This window comes from Protopterus annectens, chromosome 11.part0, assembly GCF_019279795.1.
Source record: "Protopterus annectens isolate FY-2018-M chromosome 11.part0, PAN1.0, whole genome shotgun sequence".
Lineage (NCBI taxonomy): Eukaryota > Metazoa > Chordata > Ceratodontiformes > Protopteridae > Protopterus > Protopterus annectens.
Window position 1 is genome coordinate 2,456,877 of NC_056745.1, and position 23,126 is coordinate 2,480,002.

Here is a 23,126-nt window from a genome sequence, read left to right on the forward strand (position 1 = left end):
GTATTGTTGTCAAGGAGCCATAATCACAACAAAGTAACTGAAGCAAAATACATGAACTCTAATAAAAATGGTCAGTTTCATAATCACAGAAATTAAATACATAAGTTGATGGCACTTTTAGTACAGCTTAAGCCCACATTTATGTCTTGTACTGTCCTCTGATTGAGGTGGAACATTGCTCTATGGAGATGTACATACCTTGACTTTTTTTTTTTTTTGCTAATGAATAGCAAAAAAAAACAGGGCTAATAAGTGAATGTGTTTCTGTTAAAAGCTGGTTGATGCCAGGTTTCTAGACTGAGTAAATGGTTATGACTGAGTTATTTGTAATGGACAGGGTTCATCTTTTTAGGATTTATCTTTTGAGAAATGCACTGCACAGCAAAATGTCAATGTTCATTATGTCCTCAACTGTTGGGTATGGATCCAATCTTCAGATCCATTTGTGCTGTTACTAAAGCTTGTGGCCACCAAAAGGCTCTCAAGTTCCTCCCTTACCCACAATGCACCATCCCCTAACATACCTCAGATTTCGCTTGCCACTTTTCCTGAAAAAACATGGTTTGCCATAGTTCTCAAGTTTTCTCAGATAAGTGTGTTTTTTCTCTTAAAAGTTTCACTTTTTTTCTGTTGTAAATCTTATAAATATTTTGCTCCCCTACCCCTCTTACAGGTAATTTTTTTTGTCTACCATCATTGGTAATATCTTTCTGTTTTTTTCTCCTATTGTACACATTAGTGTAGCCTTCCTTTGCCATTGCTGGTATTTTCTGTTTTCTCTTCTTTTTGTAGTTTCCTTTTTATTGATTTCCTTTGTCTCATTTATGGTATGTTTGAAAAAGGACCTTCCAGTTTTACAAAATGTCAAGAGTGTGAGCATAAACTTCCTCTTTGTATTGCCCATGTGTATGTGTTTAATGCTTGGGCCCACAACATCTACAGGAGAATTGTTTAAGTTGCAGGAACTTCAATGCTAGAGTTGGAGGAACAGTAAAACAAAGGTGGCATGGTCACATGAAAAACACTTGTGTATGTATATACACACACACACACACACACACACACGAACAGGTGAGGTGATGTATAAGTGTGGGACAGTAAGGGATGACATAGACAGACAAAGGGTGCACATTTGTTGCTGGGGATGATTGAAAGACAAATGGGGGATTGGGAGGGAAGCATTGATGAGGGATAAGGTGTGATATAGTGGGTCTGCCAGTTCTGCTCAGAAGTAAAGCAGCATCAAAGTCTGTCATCTCTGTTACCGACATCAGGGTTGGGCACAACTTCTTGTGGCTTAATGGTCCATGCCAGACAGATACAATACTCTACAAATCATGTAAGGAGATGCAACAGGGTGTGTCAATATGAGCATCCAGCAGCTGATCCACCTGCCACAACTTCCACACAGAAACTGAAGTGGGCCTTCTGTGCCGCCCTCAAAAAAAAGAGTCTTGTCCTAGGAAGTAGCTGTGGTCACTACCAGGGAGTCTGCCATGTAGTCTTCTATAGGGTGACTGCTGTCACCCTGCAGTGAGGCAGTCTTAGAGGTGGATGCATAGATGGCTGTGGGGCATGCTTGCTGCTGCCTTGCATCTTTCTGTACTATAACTGATCTTGTGGAAAACAAAAATAAATGGGGAGAAGAAAAAAAAAAACGCACATAAACATGCAAGTTGTAATATATTGCAGTAACACACAACCTCCAGCAGTGCCCTGCCCATATCCTGTTGCCTGGCCCCAGTATCTGCTGGCAGGCAAAGGCCTTTCCTTACTCTACCGTGTTGCTGCAAGACAGAAGCATAAGAGAAATGCATCAGCTTGTCCTTGACATATGAAGTAAAAAGCAGGTGAAACTACAAGTCCTTTATAAAATGTGCGAGTGCAATACAAAGTAACTTACAAAAAGCTTTTTGGTCAAAAAGTTCCTCCCTAGCCTCTTCCCCGTTGATGGAAAATGTCCGTGTAGTGCCTCTGCAGATCACTTTATTTATGGTGCTACTGCTCACCAGAGTAAGGGGTGCCAGCACCACTCCTCTGTCTGGCAAGCTGCTGTCATGCATCCCCTTCATACACTCGGCCCTCATACCTGGTGGTCCTTTTGCAGAAGGTACATCACATGCTACACTCCTCCTTGCAGCAGACTAGAATCCTTCCATAAGTAGTATCCAGAGATGCCATGGCCTATTTGCAGGTATGACTCAGGAGAAAAATAGATGGGCATGCCCTCATGTGGAAATTATATGACTGGCATCAGTGGGCAACATGGTAGCACAGTATTCATTGATGGTGTGATGCCAGGCTTAGACAGTGTTCTATTAACAATCATCAGCAGAAGATGGTTTAGTGGCAGTACTCTGTGCTGCGCGTGCATATGTGTTGTGTAGGGTGAGAAGTTGGCGCCAGAGGTACCAGAAGCTGTTGAAGACGGGGGGGGGGTGGAGGGTGACAGGGGCACTTAGTGATTTAAAAAGGGCAATTTTTATAACTATTTACTACCACAACATAGGGTCACTTGGGGGACATTAGCCAATTTCCATTTTGGTGCTTGAATTACATTTCCTGATTGGTTTTACCTATCCCATGGCTGATAATTGTATATTAGCCCTAGTGAGAATAAATGTGATCACACTGTAGATAATTTGAGGGGACCCATGTAAGGGATGCAGCATTTAGGAACTGCCTGTATCCATTAGTGGCACAAAGGGTAACCCTGGAGAATATTTTCTATTACCCATCCTTAGATCCAAGTTGCATTTGTATATGGACAGGGATGAGCTTTGTTTTACTTGAATGGGTAGTCTGTTCTGGATATATATCCATTTCTCCACAACATTCAGTTAAGCTGCCTGGCCTGAGTATTTCTGATGCCATTTTACTTGCTGATGTTCAGTAGGTCCATCTGTATTAGATCAGAGGATGCCTTGTATGCCAGACACGTCACCTCTAAGTGCTTTGTAGGATACTGAGTATAGCGATAAATCTTTGAGGTGGTCCATGCAATACTGACTATTTAGCACTTGTATCCTTTTAGTAAGGTATCTCTGTGGGTATTCCAATTGTTGCATGGGTTTGGACAGATGCACGCCAAAGTGGGCATTATACAAAATGATTGACCTAATGAGGGCTTTGTAAAGGGGGACAATAACATCTCTAGATCTAGTCACAATCAATTTGTTTATAAGCTGTGCAATATAAAAAGACTTTCTTATGACTCTGGGCACATGTTGATCAAAAGTTAGGTCATTGTACACACAAGTTCCCAAATGGCAGTTAGTTCTCAGGGCTCATTGTCAATTTGGGAGTTGCCTGGAGTAGATGACCTCCCAAAGGATACGATAATGTATTTCTTGGAGTTTAGTTTCAGTTCATGATTCTGGCACCAGTTATTGTTTGGGACAAACCATCCTGCATGATGGTTAAGTCATTTGGGGATTCAATAACTGCTCCTAGCTTGCAGTCATCTCAAACCTAGTCGGTCAGAGCCCTTTGGTATTTCCTTTTACTTTTAAGATGTAGATGCCAAACAGAAAAAGTCTTGGCACCGAACTCTGGAGGACACCATTGTTGACTGGTCTCTTCCCCTATTTTGATCTCCTGCATCCTGTGAGCAAGCATACATGTATACATTCTTTGATTCACCTTCCTATTTGTATTAACTGATTGTATTAAATTATATTCCTTGCATAATACAGCACCACTTGTTAGAATGTGTTTTAAATGTGTAGTTTGGGACAGTCTTCTAGTGAGCAATGAGACAAAATGTATGAACCAGTAATGACAAAACTACCAATTTCAGAAAATTTCAACCATAAAAGACCACTCAAACTTCTGTCATTACAATCCACCAATATCAGTAAATATGCAAAGTCTCTGCAGAAGTAAGTCATCTAAATAATTCCACATTAAAAGGAATTGTAACTAATGAAGAGATTGCTGCTAGCAAACAACTTATTACAACATTGTTTCATCTACAAATAAAGTGCCTGTTGCCCTTGAAGAATAAATTGCCTATGCTACATTAAAAAATGATAAGCTAGTAATTTTGCAATGGGGAATGGATGGCAAACTGATAACGGGTTCATAGTTACTAATTAAAGGAGGACATTCATAGGACTGCAGCATCCACTCCCATTAAAGTACAACACAGTACAGTATCAGTGATCCATCTGCATACTGTGGGAGTAGTACCCACAGCCTTCTGCATCAAAAGCAAGTATACTACCTGTTGTACTACTAACAATGCAAACAACTTAGCATAAGCAGCATTAAACTTCTCTTCCCCTGAAGCTCTCAGCTCCTTGTAAAATCCACTTGACGATCAACTAAATCTCGCAGCACAAGAAATCTGGAAAAAGCCAACATTTATTTGGGGGGGGCCAAAACCAGGGACACATTTAAAATATTGCTTGTATAATCTTAGAAAGTTGCTAAAATAAAGTGTTTTGTGTTAACATGTGTTTCCTGAAAGATAGGAAGACTGAAACCTAAAGAGCTGTCATTATTTAGTGAGTTCAGTTCTCATTGATTTAGCAGAAAAACAAATTTTAAGAGGAACAGACCAAAAGTATGAGCCAAATATTCTGTGAAAATCTGGACAGTGGAGAGCTATGGACTCAGCTCCCTGAATCACAACCAATGGTATGGGTAGAGAATTCAGGCTCTTGTCTGAGCCTGAGTAACACTAACCACCAGGTACACCTAACTAGGGTGTTTTACACACACACACACACACACACACGTGGGAGCAGCATAACTCCTGCAAATAAAAGAACAAAACTCTCCTTACTGGCATGACTCTGGTAGCACCAATGGAACAGTGGCAGCATAACTCCTGTAACACAGAGCAATAAGAGAACAAGAACAGCTAGTTTAGTTAGTTTTAGCTTCCCTGCGCGAATCCACTTTAGCGTGAAAACTCTACTTCATTAATTTTTCCGGACAGGTCTCGCAGCTGTAACAGTGGGGGGCTCTCCCCTTCCCCTGGCTCTGTGGTTCTGGCACCCATGGTTAGTATGCAATTTCAGTAAATGCTTACACTTATGTAATATTTTGAATCATTGTGAGGTAGCAATAAAGAGATTTCGGTCAGAATGAGGCAGTTACTAGACTGCCTCAAAATACCTAGTGCAGTCAGGTTGGCTGCAGAAGGAGAAAATGCTGATTACAATTCTGTATGGGCAAGAGCAGACAAGGGCATATCAGTTATTTTCTATCAAGGAGTGTTATAATTCAGAATATCTTTTTATGTGGATCTTGTCAGATGTGCTGTCTGTTGCCAGGCAAATTTAATTCATAATTTTTTGTCATGTGCAGATTTTCTTATTTTCATAAGTTGTGTGTCTGTTAACAGGTAGAATTCAGGACAAGATGCACTCCTTTTCCAGCATGAACTTATTCTTCCTTATTTTAGACCTGCATTTTATTAGCAGTACGTGGTCTTTATATTGTCGGTCAAGACTGTGTTGTACATTGCATTCAGTGCTTTGTACAAAACATTCAGTTACTTATCAAGGCTTCTGCCTAATGGTAGGAAACCCTTTTATAAAATGCATATAAAATCCATTTAAAGTGATGGCTGCACATTAAATTATCCTAGATGATAAAATAGCCGTATAATATCTAACATAGTCCAGGTGGTCATTTCCCCCGCCCAGCTTAGCAAGCACACTTCAGACATTTGTATATTGTGCTTACCTTTAAATGCAAAAAGCTTGTAGGAGATATAACAGAGAGACAGGCAGAAAGAACTCTGCTACTACATGTCTCATCCCCATGGTCCAGAGGAACTGCAAGAGCATTCAGGCCAACCTGTAGTTATTTTCCTTAGCCTTAGAGTCATCACTACTCCTGGTCCATGTTTGGTAGTTTTTTATCCCTCCATGCTCTTTTCCAGGCTGAAAGCACCTTAATCCCACCTTCTGCTACAGGTACAAACCATCCTGGCACCAATCTACCTGTCCCAGATGGCACAGCAGGGAATGATGCAAGTCCCCCTCACTTAAATATTTGATGGCAGTATTTCCATTGCCTTACATGGCATCTGTTCATTTCTTGATGCTGAATAAATTAGCATGAGCCTTTATTGATGTCTACCTTCTACCCAGCATGTGATTCAGCTTTTACAGGTGTCTTATGCTGATGCTGGCCTTGCCATTGGTGTGACAGAGGACCTTGCTGAATGGCTTAACTTCCAAGTACAGACCTCTTTCTACAGCTTTGACACAGCATGGGACAGACATTGCCAGTTACTTGTCTGCAGTCAGGCTACATGTTTTTGAACTCTTAGCACACCAGCAATACTGCTGTGGAATTTCCTCAGCCAGGTCTTTTGAAGCTATTCGCCAGGAGATTTCTTGTCTTTGGAGTAGAAATTCTCTCCCAAAAGACCCAAAAAGGCTAGAACTAAAAGGATGCACACGCAGTCTCCCCTTGATTGCCAGACAAAAGACCTTGAGGAGGAGGCTGAGGGTGTAGATACACTGATAACCCCACCAGAGGCCTACACATGCAGATAATACCTGCATGTATGCAGGAAAATAGGAGTTCCTGTCACCACAGAGGCTGCAGAAGCCTTACATTTACTCCAAAGTCCTTCTGGGTTGTCCCATCTTCTGTAGTCATCTTAAAAGATGCAGTCTGATTCACTTAGACAATCCTGGTAAGGTACCCCAGTCAACCAGATGGCAAACCACATATTACATCCCTGCCCTAGAAGTCTCCAGTTTGATCAGAGACTCCCATACCTGACCTTATAGTTTTTCCAAGAGTTCAACATTAGGCTTAAACTCTGCAGACATTAACTGACCATTTCTTTGCTAGATGCATGTCTGCATCTGCTACCCTCTCTGTATGGTCTTTGAACTATGACAGTCACATGATTTATTCCAAGAGGGATATAATTGACAAACCCCATTATGCAGATGGGACTCCTTGAAGGACAAGCTTAAAATGCAGGCAGCGCCATCCTTGAATGTGACCAACCGTTTGCTCTACATAATGTGTACTTTGACTTAGTATGTGGCCAGAGCAGTAGGATTCAACATACGTCTGGCTCAGGCTGCCAGATTTCAGATTATCCTTTAACAGTGCTCTTGTTCATAGTGATGTCATAAGAAGGCACCTTGGAGATATGGAAGTTAGCCACGACTATCATAGCTGGGAGAGTAAAATTTGACTCATCATATCATTTCTGCACAAAACTACACAGCAGAGATTTTACTTAATGTGGGTTACATGCGAGCAGAAGCAAAATGAACAGGGGTTATGTTGGGAGAAGTCTGTCCCCACAAGGCCAGTTCTAGCAGGATTTCCCACACAGAGGGAGACATACACTGCTCCCCAGGACATCTTAGTCAGTCCCAGGGTGATCAACAATATTCTTGAATTATTGCCTGATTTTTTTCTTATGGAGCCAGGCAGGGGTCACCTCTTTCTGCTGCAGTAGCTGGGAGTCTCAAAAGATAGAAGATTGAGAGAACATTTTTAGAGGCTATGTAATTCCATTTATTGCCACACCCCTTTTTCTTTACCTACCTTTGCCAAATGGCCAACTCTGTCAAAAGCATGTGAAAAGAAAAGAGGTGCTGGGCCTTAAAAGAGCCAGTCAGGGTATCCAACAAGACCAGAAAGGGCAGCAGTGCTATTAAAGATCTGTGGTGACAAGGAAAACAAAGGTACTTAAGTCCTTTGTGGATATCAGCAGCATTAGTCAGCATTTTGCATTGCTATGGTACAAACATTTCTACTTTGTTTATCTCCAGGAGATAGGACTTGCTGCTTGGATTTTCAGAATGCCTACCCCCCCCCCCCCAGTGGTCACCAAGGAATTAAGGAGGTGTCTGCATGAGAAATATCTGTCACTAACCACTTTAGGAATCTACCGTATCACCTCACCAAGCCCCCAGAATGTTCCCCAAAGCATGACTGCAGTCACAGTGCACCAGCAGTTTCAAAGTGTGAACATTTTCTAATAAATGAATTATTGGTACCTTCTTGCTGCAAGTATGGATTGCTTGTGAAGCAGTAGGGAGCATATGCTGAAATTATTTAACTGCACAGATAATCTGGCAGATTTTAACTTTGTCAGTGTCAACATAATCCTCACTGGGTACACCATTTGTGCTTCTCTTGAGTGTTTCTTCTGTAAGACAGGACACTGTTGCTGCAAATCAGAGCTCAAAACATTAGCTTTCATTTTATAGTGTACATGCTAGCTGCAAAAAAAGGTGTTACTGTGAATGGAGCATCTAAGATAGTTACAATGTAGCCAGCCACTATCCAATCCTTCCAGGTCATGCTAAGCCCATTTAAAATGATGATTGTATATACAAAACCAGTCTATAGGCACCACTTTCAAGTCTTTTCACAGATAGGCACAATAGTATAAATGCTTATGCCCTTGTGTGTGTGTGTGTGTGTGTGTGTGTGTGTGTGTGTGTGTGTGTAGGGGGTGGATTTAACCAAGAAGATATTTTGCATGAGAGGATGCTTTGTGTGACCTCTTTGTATCCCTGTCAAATGCAAACTGTCCTCTTACTTTTCCTTGATCCATTCCTCCCTCTTTCCCTCAGTGGTCAGCCTTGGGATAATGTAGTGTAGAACACTGTATTGCCCCAGACAAGTCTGGTTTCATCTTCTGCCTTACCTACTAGATGGTCCACTTTATCTCTGGCTGTTCAAGATACTGATGTCTCACCCATCTAATAAACTACACCAAGACCATCTCTGTTGGATGCTGTTTGTATTTTTGAATTTCAGTCATAGCAAGCAACCTTGAATGCTCACAGTGTGTAGTACACCTGGCAACCTGAAAACATCAAAAATCTGGACAAAGGCCCTTGTAAAATAGGTATAAAACCGAACTCAACCTCTCTCCTGCCACCATGCAGTGGTTCTCCATCTACCTTTCTAACAGATGACAATCTGTCTGATGGCTCACTTCCTGCTCCCGTTTCTTGCCTGTAAAAACTGGGGTCCCCCAGGGTTCTATCCTTGGCCCCCTTCTATTCAGTATCTTTGCTAACAATCTGTACACCACTTGCAGCCACTCGACTGTCTTCCGGTATGCAAATGACTCCACCCTCATCACCTCCTCTAATAACATATCCCATCTCCTTTCCCTTACTCAAAACACATTTAACTCAGTTGAAAAATGGCTTAATGAAAACCAGCTTATCCTAAACCCAAAGAAAACCATATTCCTACTCTTCTTACCTAAATCACTTTCTGACCACAAGTTTTCCCTTTCCATCTCCTTACTAGATAACACCATCATCACAGCTGACCCTCAAACAAAACTTCTCGGCACTATAATAGATGACCAACTTAAATCTGACCACCATATTCGCCAATGTATCAAAAGGATGCATCAAAAATTAGGATTACTGTATCGTAACAAAAAAAATCCTTACCCCTGAAGCTAAAATATCCCTAGCTAGAGCATTCCTACTACCTGGCCTCCTTTATTCTGCTCCTATACTTACAAACCTACAATCCACATTAATCTCACAACTAGAACAAACCTACAATAAAATCGCCAGATTTGCAACAAATCAACACCACAGATCTCACCATTACATAGCATTAAAACAACTGCAATGGCCTAAATTCCCCCAACAACTCCTAGCACAACTACAAATCACCCACACCATCCTATACAAACCTACTGCTTGCCTCTCCCTCTTCTCTTGTCTCCTTCTACACCCCCACCAGATCACTTAGAAGTTCAGAGCAGCAACTTCTTCAGATATATAAACCAAACAGAAACATAGGTAAACTTTGCTACAATTATCCCATCTCATATCCCTCTGGGAGTGTTCCTGCTCTCACCCTACATAACTACCTTCTTATTTCTGACTCTTCCTCCTGCTCTCTTCTCCCACTACCCTCACCCCCTTCTACCCCTTTTACACTACTTCTTCTTGCTATTCTTTTTTTTTTATTTGACACTTAATCTCTTCCTATCCCCTCTGTATCTCCTCTGTTCTCTGCTATAACTCTAATATAACTTTAATATGATACCTATGCAAACCTCCTTCACCTCTAGTTTAAGATTTTCCACTGTATAAACGTAAGATTTTTGTATGTACTTACTGACATGTTGTTTTGTACCATTTTCTTTTGTAAACTGTATACTGTATTACTCATTTTTTAATGATTTGCCTAAATTGTATAATGTTCTTATGGAGCTTTTCTCCCCGGTACTCCATTGAAAATGGGATCTTCTTGGCCCAGTGGACTATCCTGGTAAACAAACTGTAAAATAAAATAAAAATAAACTACAATGTGTCTTTAACCTGGAATAAACTTCCAAATTCTATTAGAAGCACCTCCACTACCCTGTTCAAAAAGCAACTAAAACTCTTCCTCCTAAGCTCAAGGATCTGTCCTTGCCAGGATCTTACCTAACCTCTTCCAACTTTACCTCATAACTTTTTTCTCTCCCTCTATGATCAACATCACAGCTACTTGTCCATTCAGACTCCCTCTATTCTGTAGTTTCTGTATACCAATAATATATCATCTCTTTATCCACTGCCTCTTCTTTCTATTAAACAATATGGCTGTGTACATATGTATTCTATGCTGTGTACTTTACTTGTATATTACTTGTATCTTACAGATACTCTCAGAGGTCAATCAACTTATCTGACCTCTGTTGCTGTTCTTACCAAACAATCCGCTATAAATTATTGTCACATTGTCTATGATGCCACTTTCAGTAGGGTAAATTGTATTCTCTCTTGTAACTGCATTTGTTGGTCTCTTGTAACTGCATTTGTTGGTGCTCATTTCGGTTTTTGTTTTTGTATTACCTCCTTGATGTCATTATTTTCTAACTACTTTGTATAACAGCATTATATTTTACTGTCAACAATAATTTATTGTTTAAATACTCTGGAGCTTTTCTCCTCGGTCTCCACTGAAAATGGGCCTCTGGCCCAGTTGGACCAACCTGGTTAGCAAATGTCAAATAAATAAATAAAAATCTGTACACTGATCAACACAAAATGTGCATGCATAATTATATAACCCCACCCACTTCAACAGAATTGTGGGATACCAACTTTCAAATGCAAACTGAGGAACAGACAACCAAAATATGGCCCCAGACCCTGTACTAAATGGTAACCATTTTTTTAAATGTGTAGCAATGATGTTCACTGGGAAGGGAGAAGATGATGAACTTTAGGATTTTGTTTTTGGTGACTTGGACTATGTGGGTTTTGTGGTAAAAGTAGGGCATTTAATGGTAGGCAATATTCAAATCTTAGCAAAAGAATGGTGTAGTTAGAGTTTGTGCCTCCTGGGGCTATCTTTGTATTTGCCGCCCTTCCCCTCTCACAAAATTATGGTCGAATGGGATCCCCATACACAGCCCTCCCCCCTGCAGCCATTCCAATGTCCCATTACCTGGCTGTTTTGTCCCATTTACCATAAACACTACTTCTACAATGATTATTTGGATTTCTTTTAAAACTTTTATTTTACAGTTTATCGCACAAACACTAATAGACATCTGCTAAATAAAGCAGTACAGTCTCACAATGAAAACAGACTTAGCATTAAAACTTCTCTGCCCTTAAAACTCACATTCATTGAAACAGCATTGGAACCCACATTCAAAAAAATGCAAACGTTATCTAAATAATTCCACATTAAAGAGATCTGTAACTAATGAAGAGGTTGCTGCTAGCAAACAACTTTATATTTCATTGTTTCATCTATAAATAAAGTGCCTGTTGCCCTTGAAGAATAAATTTCCTGTGTTACATTAAAAAAATAAGCTTGTAATATTGCAATAGGGAATGGATGGCAAACTGGTAACAGGTTCATAGTAATAGGTATTTCTGCCAAAGAGGGCATTTTCAGGACTGCAGCACCCACCCCCTTTAAAAGCACAACACAGTACAGTATCAGCAATTCATCTGGATATTGTGAGAGTAGAACCACAGCCTTCTGCATCAAAAGTAAGTATACTACCTGTTGTGCTACTAACAACACAAACAGACTTGGCATAAGCAGCACTAAACTTCTCTCCCCCTGAACTATACAGCGCAAGAAATCTGGAAAAAGCCAACATTTATTGGGGGGAACAAAGGGCCAAAACCAGGGACACATTTTAAACATTGCTTGTATAATCTTAGAAAGTTGCTAGCGTAAAATGTTTTGTTACCATGCATTTCCTGAAAGATAGGAAGACTGAAACTTAAATGGTTATCATTATTTAGTGAATTTGGTTCTCACTGATTTGTCAGAAAACCAGAAATTTTAAGAGGAACAGACCAAAGCCAAACATGAAACTTTGGACAGTTCAGAAACTCTGTGAATCATGAGTGGTGATATGGGTAGAGAATTTAGGCTCTTGCTCTTTGTACCAAAAGTACAGGGTTTGAGTCTGAGTAACCATAACTACCAGTTATACCTAACTCGGGCATTTACACACACATGCACACAGAGACACACAAATAGAACCCTTAATAATGCAGAAGAACTAGCAGTATCATGCCCCGTAAACTACACATTCTCTCCTACATATAAGAAATCAACACAACTGTAATGTCTCCACTTGCATTTCTCTTGTATACATAAGAAAATCAATGCAGTTATGTATACATAAATAAAACTGTTCCGACTGCAGCGAGAATCAATGCAAAAAGACTGTTCCCAAGTGCAGCGAGAAAAGAATTAAGTAGTAAAAAGTTACATACACATAAATAAAAGACTGTTCCTAAGTACAGCAAGTAAATAGTAACCGTGTCTTTGCCTTACCCAGAGGAGCCGGGGGAAGAAAGAACTAAATGCTGTGCGCAGTGTCTGAATAAAACCCATGGGAAGAAAGAACTAAATGCTGTGCGCAGTGTCTGAATAAAACCCGTGGACCAGTAAAGTTAAATTAAGTAGTAATGGCATTGGCTCGGCAGCTGAATTCTGACAGGCTGTCTGCCTCGTGCTGATGTCATCACACATGCCCTGTATGTGATGATGTCAGGAACAGTCTAAAAAAAAAAACTTCATAAAACCCCTGAAAAATTCAGAAATTAAAGGGGCCATCAGGAATTCCTGGTACCCCATTATTTTGCCCTAAAAAGCAGTGTTTACCAAGGAATTTGGTATGGCTGAAAGGTATGGTGTGTATTGAGTTTTTCTGGCATCCTTCCAGAGACTGTTATCTAGAAAAACTAAATAAAGATAAGGGGTTGCATTTCATCAAATGAGCTGACTCTAAAGGCATATTACCACTTGCTGATCTTATCCCAGTGGTACTTTTCTACGTATCAGAACTGTTTGATACTGGGATCATCTGCATGTTCATAAAGCTGCACTTGGCAACGGTAATTAATTCACTGGATTTCAGTCAGCCTTCTGTAGCTTGTGCATGTGCAAAGCCTTTCTGAAAGGAATCATTCATCTTTGGCCTTTGGTTCAGTACTATGTCTTACAAGGGACCTGGACTTCCTGCTGGAAAAGCCAACACAGTATACTATTCTTTGAACCTGCTGTCTTGCATGCCTAAAATGTCTCAACCGGAAAAGCCTGTTTTGGTAGTAGTTACTTCAGTAAAGCAAATACCTAACTTTTGTGCCCTTTTGGTTAACTCCCAACATCATCTTTCAGGAAGAGTAATAAAGTTAGAAGATTATTATGCAGATAACTTTGTCACTGGCATTAGACATGCCTTATATTTTTGAATTATAAATCAGTTATACAATAATGCCACAACCTTGAATCAAACTTTAAAATTCCCCATCTTCTTTCTTGCCTATTCCAGTGGGGTGAATACTTATTATTGCACGAGTGTTTACAGGCAGCCTAGATTTTTTTATGCATAGAACAAAAACAACGTAAAATCGTGATTAGCTGTTCATGGCTTTTTCATCTAGTGACTCAGAACTTAAATTGTCCAAGATTACGTTCTTGAAACGGCTGTACACATTGAGCGGCATGTCTAAGAATCATCCCTGTGCTGTGCATTGTTGGGCAGTATTTGTGCAGCCAGGAATGTGATCTTTTCTAAGGAGCTTTACCAGGCACTGAACACTAGCCATACCTAGATAGCAATTTGCTTTTGGGGCTACCATCATCAGGGGAATACTCTCTCGATTGTAGCTTCCCTGGTGGATTTGATATGGACTCCCATCATACTGGCTACTGAAGATAAGACATCATCTTAACAAACTGAATGTTGTATTCTTAACATAACACATCTGCACAAAGCAAGCCCATGTTCAGTTATGTTTCCTCCTTCCATCCCCCAACTTCAGTTGTTCTATGTTTTAATAAAAAAATGGATGGTGTGTAACTGTGGCTTAAACTTAAAATTTTTTAAATCAGTGAGTACTTTCATCTCTCTCTCTAAGTAACGTGTAATGAGACTTCATCTGATTGACGCAATAAGCAGATCCTTTTTAAATGCATAATTATGTTACTTAATTTTATCAGTTAACTGATGTAATAAAAGCAGCTCTCTAAAACATGAAAAATGCAGTCTTTGTTGTTAATTATTACCATCAAAAAATGAAAAGACTTTAAGTAGAGCACTGTTAGTAAAACTTGTACTTTAGAGACCTATTTATATAGTTTTTAAAATTAATGCTGGTATTTAACCAAGGAGCAGAGCCAACATGTTAAAGAATTCAGAACACTGTACTGCCATAGACCGATCTGGTTTTATCTTCTGCCTTACCTAGTAGGTGATCCACTTCATTTCTGGCTGTTCAGGTTGCTGATGTCTCACCTATACAGCAAACTACCACTGATATTGCTTATACTTGTATTGCTCAGTCTCCATCTCCATCCCCATCCCCAACTCCATCCTTACCATGATCTAAAATACAGAAAATAAATATTTTAAAGTTTGCCAAATGCATGTTGTGTTTAAAAAGAACAACCCCAGTCTTGTGTTTAATATCATATATGTGCTCATAAATTTGACTTCTGAGGTTTCTTGCTTGTACAAAAAGAACCATGGGGAGCAAGCTGTAGTATACACTTTGTACTTAAAACTATATGTGGAAATACGGAGGGACTAAAAATATATTAAAGGACAACCGCACCCTCAGACTCAAAAAACATATTTATTTCATCATGGTTTGGTGTTTCCTACATTTTAACAGCACTCTGGGACTATTTAGAGCTTTTTAGATATTTTTATATTCAATTTCTGACTCTGACCACATGGGGGCTGGCATTTTGAAATAATTCAGACTGTTTACTCTGCCTCTAAGTATCCCAGAATGCATTGTTTGTCTCCAAAAAATTGCATCAGATCTGCCACGTTTTCCCTTAAGCTGCTGTCACTTCATTGACTTAACAGGCATTCACTGCTGTCTTAAAATCCCCTACTTTTGGTTAAAATGTTATCCTTTTTCAATGACTACTTCAAACCCAAGCAGTGCAAATGCTACAGAACAGAATTGAAAAGTGCATTTTATTGCTCTTGCTTCTTAGAAATGCTAACTTGCTTTCTTTTGTGAAGGCTGAAATCTTGTTCTTCAAGGCATCTCCCCTCCCACTTCACACCTACCTTCCCTAGATGTCAAAGAGCGAAGGGTAATTTGACCCATTATCTGTATGTGATTGACAGCTCACAGCAGGTGACCAGAGTAATGTACTGTTTTCTTGTCAGCCTTTCCCTCCTTATAGTGGGACACTTTTTTTGTTGCACTCCTCCTGTCAAATTTAGAACCAAGCTGCATAGCACTGGGAATAATCACCATTTTGCAAAGCATCAAACTCTCACTTATTTTTCCTTCCCGTTTGATTAAATAGCTAACAAATGACACACTATAAACATGAAATATTTTACAGACTTGCTTGACAGCACCAACATGCTTTTTTAAGACATAATTTAAAAAATTACGGTATTGCATACTTCTTGTAATCTGATGTAGTGTTGTCGATAATTGTGACAGACATCTGCTTCTTATGTAAAAACATGCAATTAATGTATTTGCATGGTTATTGCAAATTTATGCTCTTAGTTTTTGCAGCTTTTACTGTGCTTCTGCCTGTACTTTGTCACATATCGGTAGGGCAATGTAAAGCAATATGACAATACAAAAACAAAGTTTACAAAATTTAGAAATTACATCCAAAAATGAGACCCACTCACTTCACCACACTCACCCACTCACTTCACCACACTCACCCACTCACTTCACCACACTCACTCACTCACCCACCACACTCACTCACTCACACTCGCTCACTGCTCACCACCCACCACACTCCCCACCCACCACACTCCCCACTCACCACACTCACTCTGTCACCACACTCACCACTCACTCTCACTCAGACACCACTCACCACACTCACTCATGCTCACCCACACTCAACTCGCTCACCACCCACACTCATCCACCACACCTCTCAACCACATTCACTCACCCACACTCACTCACCACCCACCACCCTCACCATACTCACCCACCACCCACCACCCTCGCCACACTCACCCACCACACCCACTCACCAGCCACACTCACCCACCCACATTCAACTCACTCACCCCCACCCACACTCACTCACCCTCACCCACCCACACTCACTCACCCTCACCCACCCACACTCATTCACCACCCTCATTCACCACCCTCACCACACTCACTCACCCACCCACACTCACTCACCACCCTCACTCAACTCACACACCCTCATTCAACTCACCCACCTACACTCACCCACAACACTCACCCACCACACTCACCCACACCAACTCACTCACCCACACTCAACCGCTCACTCACCCACCCACCTCACTCACCCACCCACACCCACTCACTACACTCACCACCCACCACACCCACTCACCCCACTCACCCAACCACCCACACTCGCCCCCCCCACACTCACCCCCCACACTCACTCAACTTACGCACTCACTCAACTCGCCCACCACACCCACTCACCAACCACACTCACCCACCCACATTCAACTCACTCACCCTCACCCACCCACTCACCCACCCACATTCAACTCACTCACCCTCACCCACCCACACTCACTCACCCTCACCCACCCACACTCACTCACCCTCACCCACCCACACTCACTCACCCTCACCCACCCACACTCACTTACCCACACTCATTCACCACCCTCACCACACTCACTCACCCACCCACACTCACTCACCCACCCACACTCACTCACCCACCACCCTCACTCAACTCACACACCCTCATTCAACTCACCCACCCACACTCACCCACAACACTCACCCACCACACTCACCCACACCAACTCACTCACCCACACTCAACCGCTCACTCACCCACCCACCTCACTCACCCACCCACACCCACTCACTACACTCACCACCCACCACACCCACTCACCCCACTCACCCAACCACCCACACTCGCCCCCCCACACTCACCTCCCACACTCACTCAACTTACGCACTCACTCAACTCACACACCACACTCACTCAACTCACACACCATACTCACTCAACTCACAAACCACACTCACTCAACTCACACACTCACCCTTTCACACACATAACCACAAGTTTGTTTGGCAACACCAAGAATGACCCCAGACAGACCTCCCAACCGTTCCGAATTACTCTGTTTTTACCGAGTTTTGGGGTCCAAATGAAGGGGTGCCACGATTCCCGAGTGGCACCCCTTCATTTCCGATTTTTCTTTGCTTTTTTAAAAATTTCCGCGCTGTCGGAGCTGACGTCATCACGTGCGCAATGATGTCAGCTCCGTCAGGCTACCAGCCAGTCGGAATTGAGCTGAAGGAGCTCACATCATCATTTCAGGCTGGCTGAATTGCAAGCTGGTGGGCCACGCTGAAACGGCGGGAATGGGGAACAGAAGAGCTTGTGTAGGCCAAGAAGCTGAAACAGCAGTTTGCCAAGCCGGGAACTACTCAAGGCAGGGATTAATGGCAGCAACATGGGGAACAGAAGAGCTTGTGCAGGCCAGGAAGCTGAAACAGCAGTTCGCCGAGCCGGGAACTACTCAGGGCAGGGATTAATGGCAGCAACAACAGAGGAATAACTACTCAGGGTAAGGAACCAGTGTGTGTGTGTGTGTGTGTGTGTGTGTGTGTCTGCGTGAAAATGCCCCTATATAATACACTTGGTGGCTAGAGGTATTCAGGCTCAAACCCTGTACCTTTGGTACAGGGTAAAAAGAGCCTACTATCCCTAGCCACCACCATTTCTGGGTGAGTTGAGAGCTATGATGAGAAGTGAGAACATTTTTTTTTCTCTAACAGTTGAAAGTTATGCTCTGAGCTTTGTCCAGATTTTTTTTGTACTAAGAATTGAGAGAGCTGTGATGAGAAGTAAGAACATTTTGTTTTGTGCTAAGAGTTTAGAGGTATGATAAGAAGTGAGCATGCAATTTGTATTAAAAAAAACGAACCAAGAAGCAACCAGATGTAAGTAACAACAAGCACAGTATCCACCAACAGATTTATTATAAAAACTCAAATCTCTGACGTCACGGCCAAAGCCTTCAAGGAGAATAAAACACTCTCAACAGTGTAACAATATATACATCTAGATATAAAATAATTACACAATTAATCAATTATCTCACACATCAATCAAGTAATGCCTTCCAATTGAACTCCTCATTCAGCCCAAAAGGAGACATAGCTTTAAATTTTAAAATATACATAGCTTCTTTCTGTAATAAAAGAGTTTTCACATTCATATTATAATATGCAGAAACACAAATTTGTTCTAACATGGTGCCTTTTAAACCAACACTGCTACTGTCATGAAATTGTGCAAAATGTAAAGCTACAGGACTATCAACATTAGCATTGTTAATATCCCTAATATGCTCTAAGAGCCTTGTTTTAAATGCCCTTTTAGTCTCTCCTATGTAAAATGTTTTGCAGGGACATTGTAGGGAATATACAACACCTACTGAGTTACAATAACAGCAATTATTAGTACTAAATTTAACATTATTTATAGAAGTGAAATAGGGTACAATATGTTTGCAGGCTTTACACTTCCCACAAGGGAAAGTTCCAACTTTAACAGGTTCCCTATATATTTCTGGGGAAGGTACACTAAACTTACTTTTAACCAAAAAGTTTTTAATGTTTCTTCCCCTACGGTAAGAAAATTTTAAATTCAAATTCAACCACTGTTGTACATTCTTTAAAGAACATAAAAAAAGCCAGAAATGGCTCACAATATCAAGAAACTGCATGGTAAAACAACCAAAAGTGGTTACAAAATAAATATTTTCATTTTTCTTATTAATACTACCATATCCTACCACATCACAACCAAATGTGTTAACATTTCTACAGACTGTTGGTTTAGTACCTCTGACCAACCTATCAAAGCTTTTATTCAAAATTTCCTTTCCATACCCTCGGGCTATAAATGAATCAACAACAGATTTCATTTCTTTATGGAAAATTTCAGGCTTGTTACAAAGTCTATAAATTCGTAACATTTCCCCATAGGGTAAAGCATTTAATGTATGGGGGGGGGGTGCCCACTAGTACCATGTAAATATTGGCAAACTCCTTCAAACTTTTTATTAAGGGAAGTAACAATATTCCTACCATCAGAAATATCCAATACAACATCCAAAAATGGAATAATATGTCCAATTTTCAGCCCATCAAATTGTAACAAATATTTGTTCTTATTAATATCACTGAAAAATTCCATTATATCATTTTCATTACCATCCACTAAGAATATCAAATCATCCACATACCTATAGTATTCAATCACATGTGTGTGAAAAAATGTATGTTTATAAATAACTTCCAATTCAAATAATCCCATAAAAAGATTGGCATACATGGGGACAAAAGCAGCCCCCATAGCCGTGTCCTGTAACTGCTGGTATAAAACATGATTAAATTCAAAAAAATTATGAGTCAAACAAAAATGAACCAATTCAACTATAAATTCTGTAGCAGGAAAGTCTCCTAAAAAGAACCTAATGGCCTCTATTCCAAACTGATGCTTAATATTCGTATATAAGCTCTTAACATCAATAGTGTTCAATAACATGTTCTGATTTAGTTCTATCCTTTTAATTTTTTCCAAAAAATCAAAAACATCACATATATAAGAAGGTAATTTAATAACATATGAAGATAAGAAATGATGTATAAAAATACCTAGATTATGTAAAAAATAATAAGAACCTGAAACTATAGGCCTACCTGGAGGTCTAGATAAATTCTTGTGTATTTTAGGTAGACAGTAAAATAACGCCATTTTACAACCTTCCACCTTAAACTTATTTTTAACTTCTGCTTGACAGAAATAACCTAATCTGACCCCTTTGTTAATAAGGTCCAAATATTCATCAATGGATGTAGTATATACCTTTAAGTCAACCACTTTATATGTATTCTTATCGCTCAGGTGATCCATGCACATAGACAAATAATTTGAATAGTGCATAGCTACCAACTTGTTCCCCTTGTCTGATGGCTTAAAAACAATCTCTCTCATCCTTCCAAGAGCTAACAAAGCTTTCCACTCTTCAAGTTGCATATTATACTTTATACTTGATCTCTTACTCATATGCTCTTTGTAAGCTAGCTCAGTGAAATGATTAACTAAATTAACAAACTGACATACCGCTCCATTTAAACTATTAGGCACAAAATTACTATGTGAAGGAACCTTAGTTGTGTCAAACTTATAATAAGCATTAATGTCACAGTCCGACACACATGAATGAAAGCTATCAGAAGAACTACTAACACTATCATCACAAAGTGTGGAAGAAAAAATGTTGTCATTTTTAAAAAAATATTTTAGATGTAATTTTCTACCAAAATTAATAAATTAATTACATACTCGTTGGTATTTAATACAGTATGAACAGTATGAACAAAATTAGAGTCATCGTTTGCCCCGTTTACAATCCTCTAATACAGGTGGGCAACGACATGGACAGGGTGGATTTAAACGGGGCAAACGATGACTCTAATTTTGTTCATACTGTTCATACTGTATTAAATACCAAAGAGTATGTAATTAATTTATCAAATTATGAATTCAGTGACACAGAGATTTCTGTACTGAACAGGGGACTGAAATTTATCCCCACGGTGGTCACGCGACTTCATGAGTTACAGAAAGATGTGTATGCTTTTGGTAGAAAATTACATCTAAAATATTTTTTTAAAAATGACAAAATTTTTTCTTCCACACTTTGTGATGATAGTGTTAGTAGTTCTTCTGATAGCTTTCATTCATGTGTGTCGGACTGTGACATTAATGCTTATTATAAGTTTGACATGACTAAGGTTCCTTCACATAGTAATCTTGTGCCTAATAGTTTAAATGGAGAGGTATGTCAGTTTGTTAATTTAGTTAATCATTTCATTGAGCTAGCTTACAAAGAGCATATGAGTAAGAGATCAAGTATAAAGTATAATATGCAACTTGAAGAGTAGAAAGCTTTGTTAGCTCTTGGAAGGATGAGAGAGATTGTTTTTAAGCCATCAGACAAGGGGAACAAGTTGGTAGCTATGCACTATTCAAATTATTTGTCTATGTGCATGGATCACCTGAGCGATAAGAATACATATAAAGTGGTTGACTTAAAGGTATATACTACATCCATTGATGAATATTTGGACCTTATTAACAAAGGGGGTCAGATTAGGTTATTTCTGTCAAGCAGAAGTTAAAAATAAGTTTAAGGTGGAAGGTTGTAAAATGGCGTTATTTTACTGTCTACCAAAAATACACAAGAATTTATCTAGACCTCCAGGTAGGCCTATAGTTTCAGGTTCTTATTATTTTTTACATAATCCAGGTATTTTTATACATCATTTCTTATCTTCATATGTTATTAAATTACCTTCTTATATATGTGATGTTTTTGATTTTTTGGAAAAAATTAAAAGGATAGAACTAATTCAGAACATGTTATTGGTCACTATTGATGTTAAGAGCTTATATACGAATATTAAGCATCAGTTTGGAATAGAGGCCATTAGGTTATTTTTAGGAGACTTTCCTGCTACAGAATTTATAGTTGAATTGGTTCATTTTTGTTTGACTCATAATTTTTTTGAATTTAATCATGTTTTATACCAGCAGTTACAGGGCACGGCTATGGGGGCTGCTTTTGCCCCCATGTATGCCAATCTTTTTATGGGATTATTTGAATTGGAAGTTATTTATAAACATAAATTTTTTCACACACATGTGATTGAATACTATAGGTACGTGGATGATTTGATATTCTTAGTGGATGGTAATGAAAATGATATAATGGAATTTTTCAATGATATTAATAAGAACAAATATTTGTTACAATTTGATGGGCTGAAAATTGGACATATTATTCCATTTTTGGATGTTGTATTGGATATTTCTGATGGTAGGAATATTGTTACTTCCCTTAATAAAAAGTTTGAAGGAGTTTGCCAATATTTACATGGTACTAGTGGGCACCCCCCCCCATACATTAAATGCTTTACCCTATGGGGAAATGTTACGAATTTATAGACTTTGTAACAAGCCTGAAATTTTCCATAAAGAAATGAAATCTGTTGTTGATTCATTTATAGCCCGAGGGTATGGAAAGGAAATTTTGAATAAAAGCTTTGATAGGTTGTTCAGAGGTACTAAACCAACAGTCTGTAGAAATGTTAACACATTTGGTTGTGATGTGGTAGGATATGGTAGTATTAATAAGAAAAATGAAAATATTTATTTTGTAACCACTTTTGGTTGTTTTACCATGCAGTTTCTTGATATTGTGAGCCGTTTCTGGCTTTTTTTATGTTCTTTAAAGAATGTACAACAGTGGTTGAATTTGAATTTAAAATTTTCTTACCGTAGGGGAAGAAACATTAAAAACTTTTTGGTTAAAAGTAAGTTTAGTGTATCTTCCCCAGAAATATATAGGGAACCTGTTAAAGTTGGAACTTTCCCTTGTGGGAAGTGTAAAGCCTGCAAACATACTGTACCTTATTTAACTTCTGTAAATAATGTTAAATTTAGTACTAATAATTGCTTTTATTGTAACTCAGTAGGTGTTGTATATTCCCTACAATGTCCCTGCAAAAAATTTTACATAGAAGAGACTAAAAGGGCATTTAAAACAAGGCTCTTAGAGCATATTAGGGATATAAACAATGCTAATG

General features: G+C 39.5%; 1 protein-coding gene across 2 annotated transcripts in view; it reads left to right on the forward strand.

Moving 5' to 3' along the window:
* Positions 1–23,126, forward strand: part of SPATA20 (spermatogenesis associated 20) — a 2,234,575-nt gene that overhangs the window by 952,394 nt on the left and 1,259,055 nt on the right. The window lies entirely within an intron of this gene.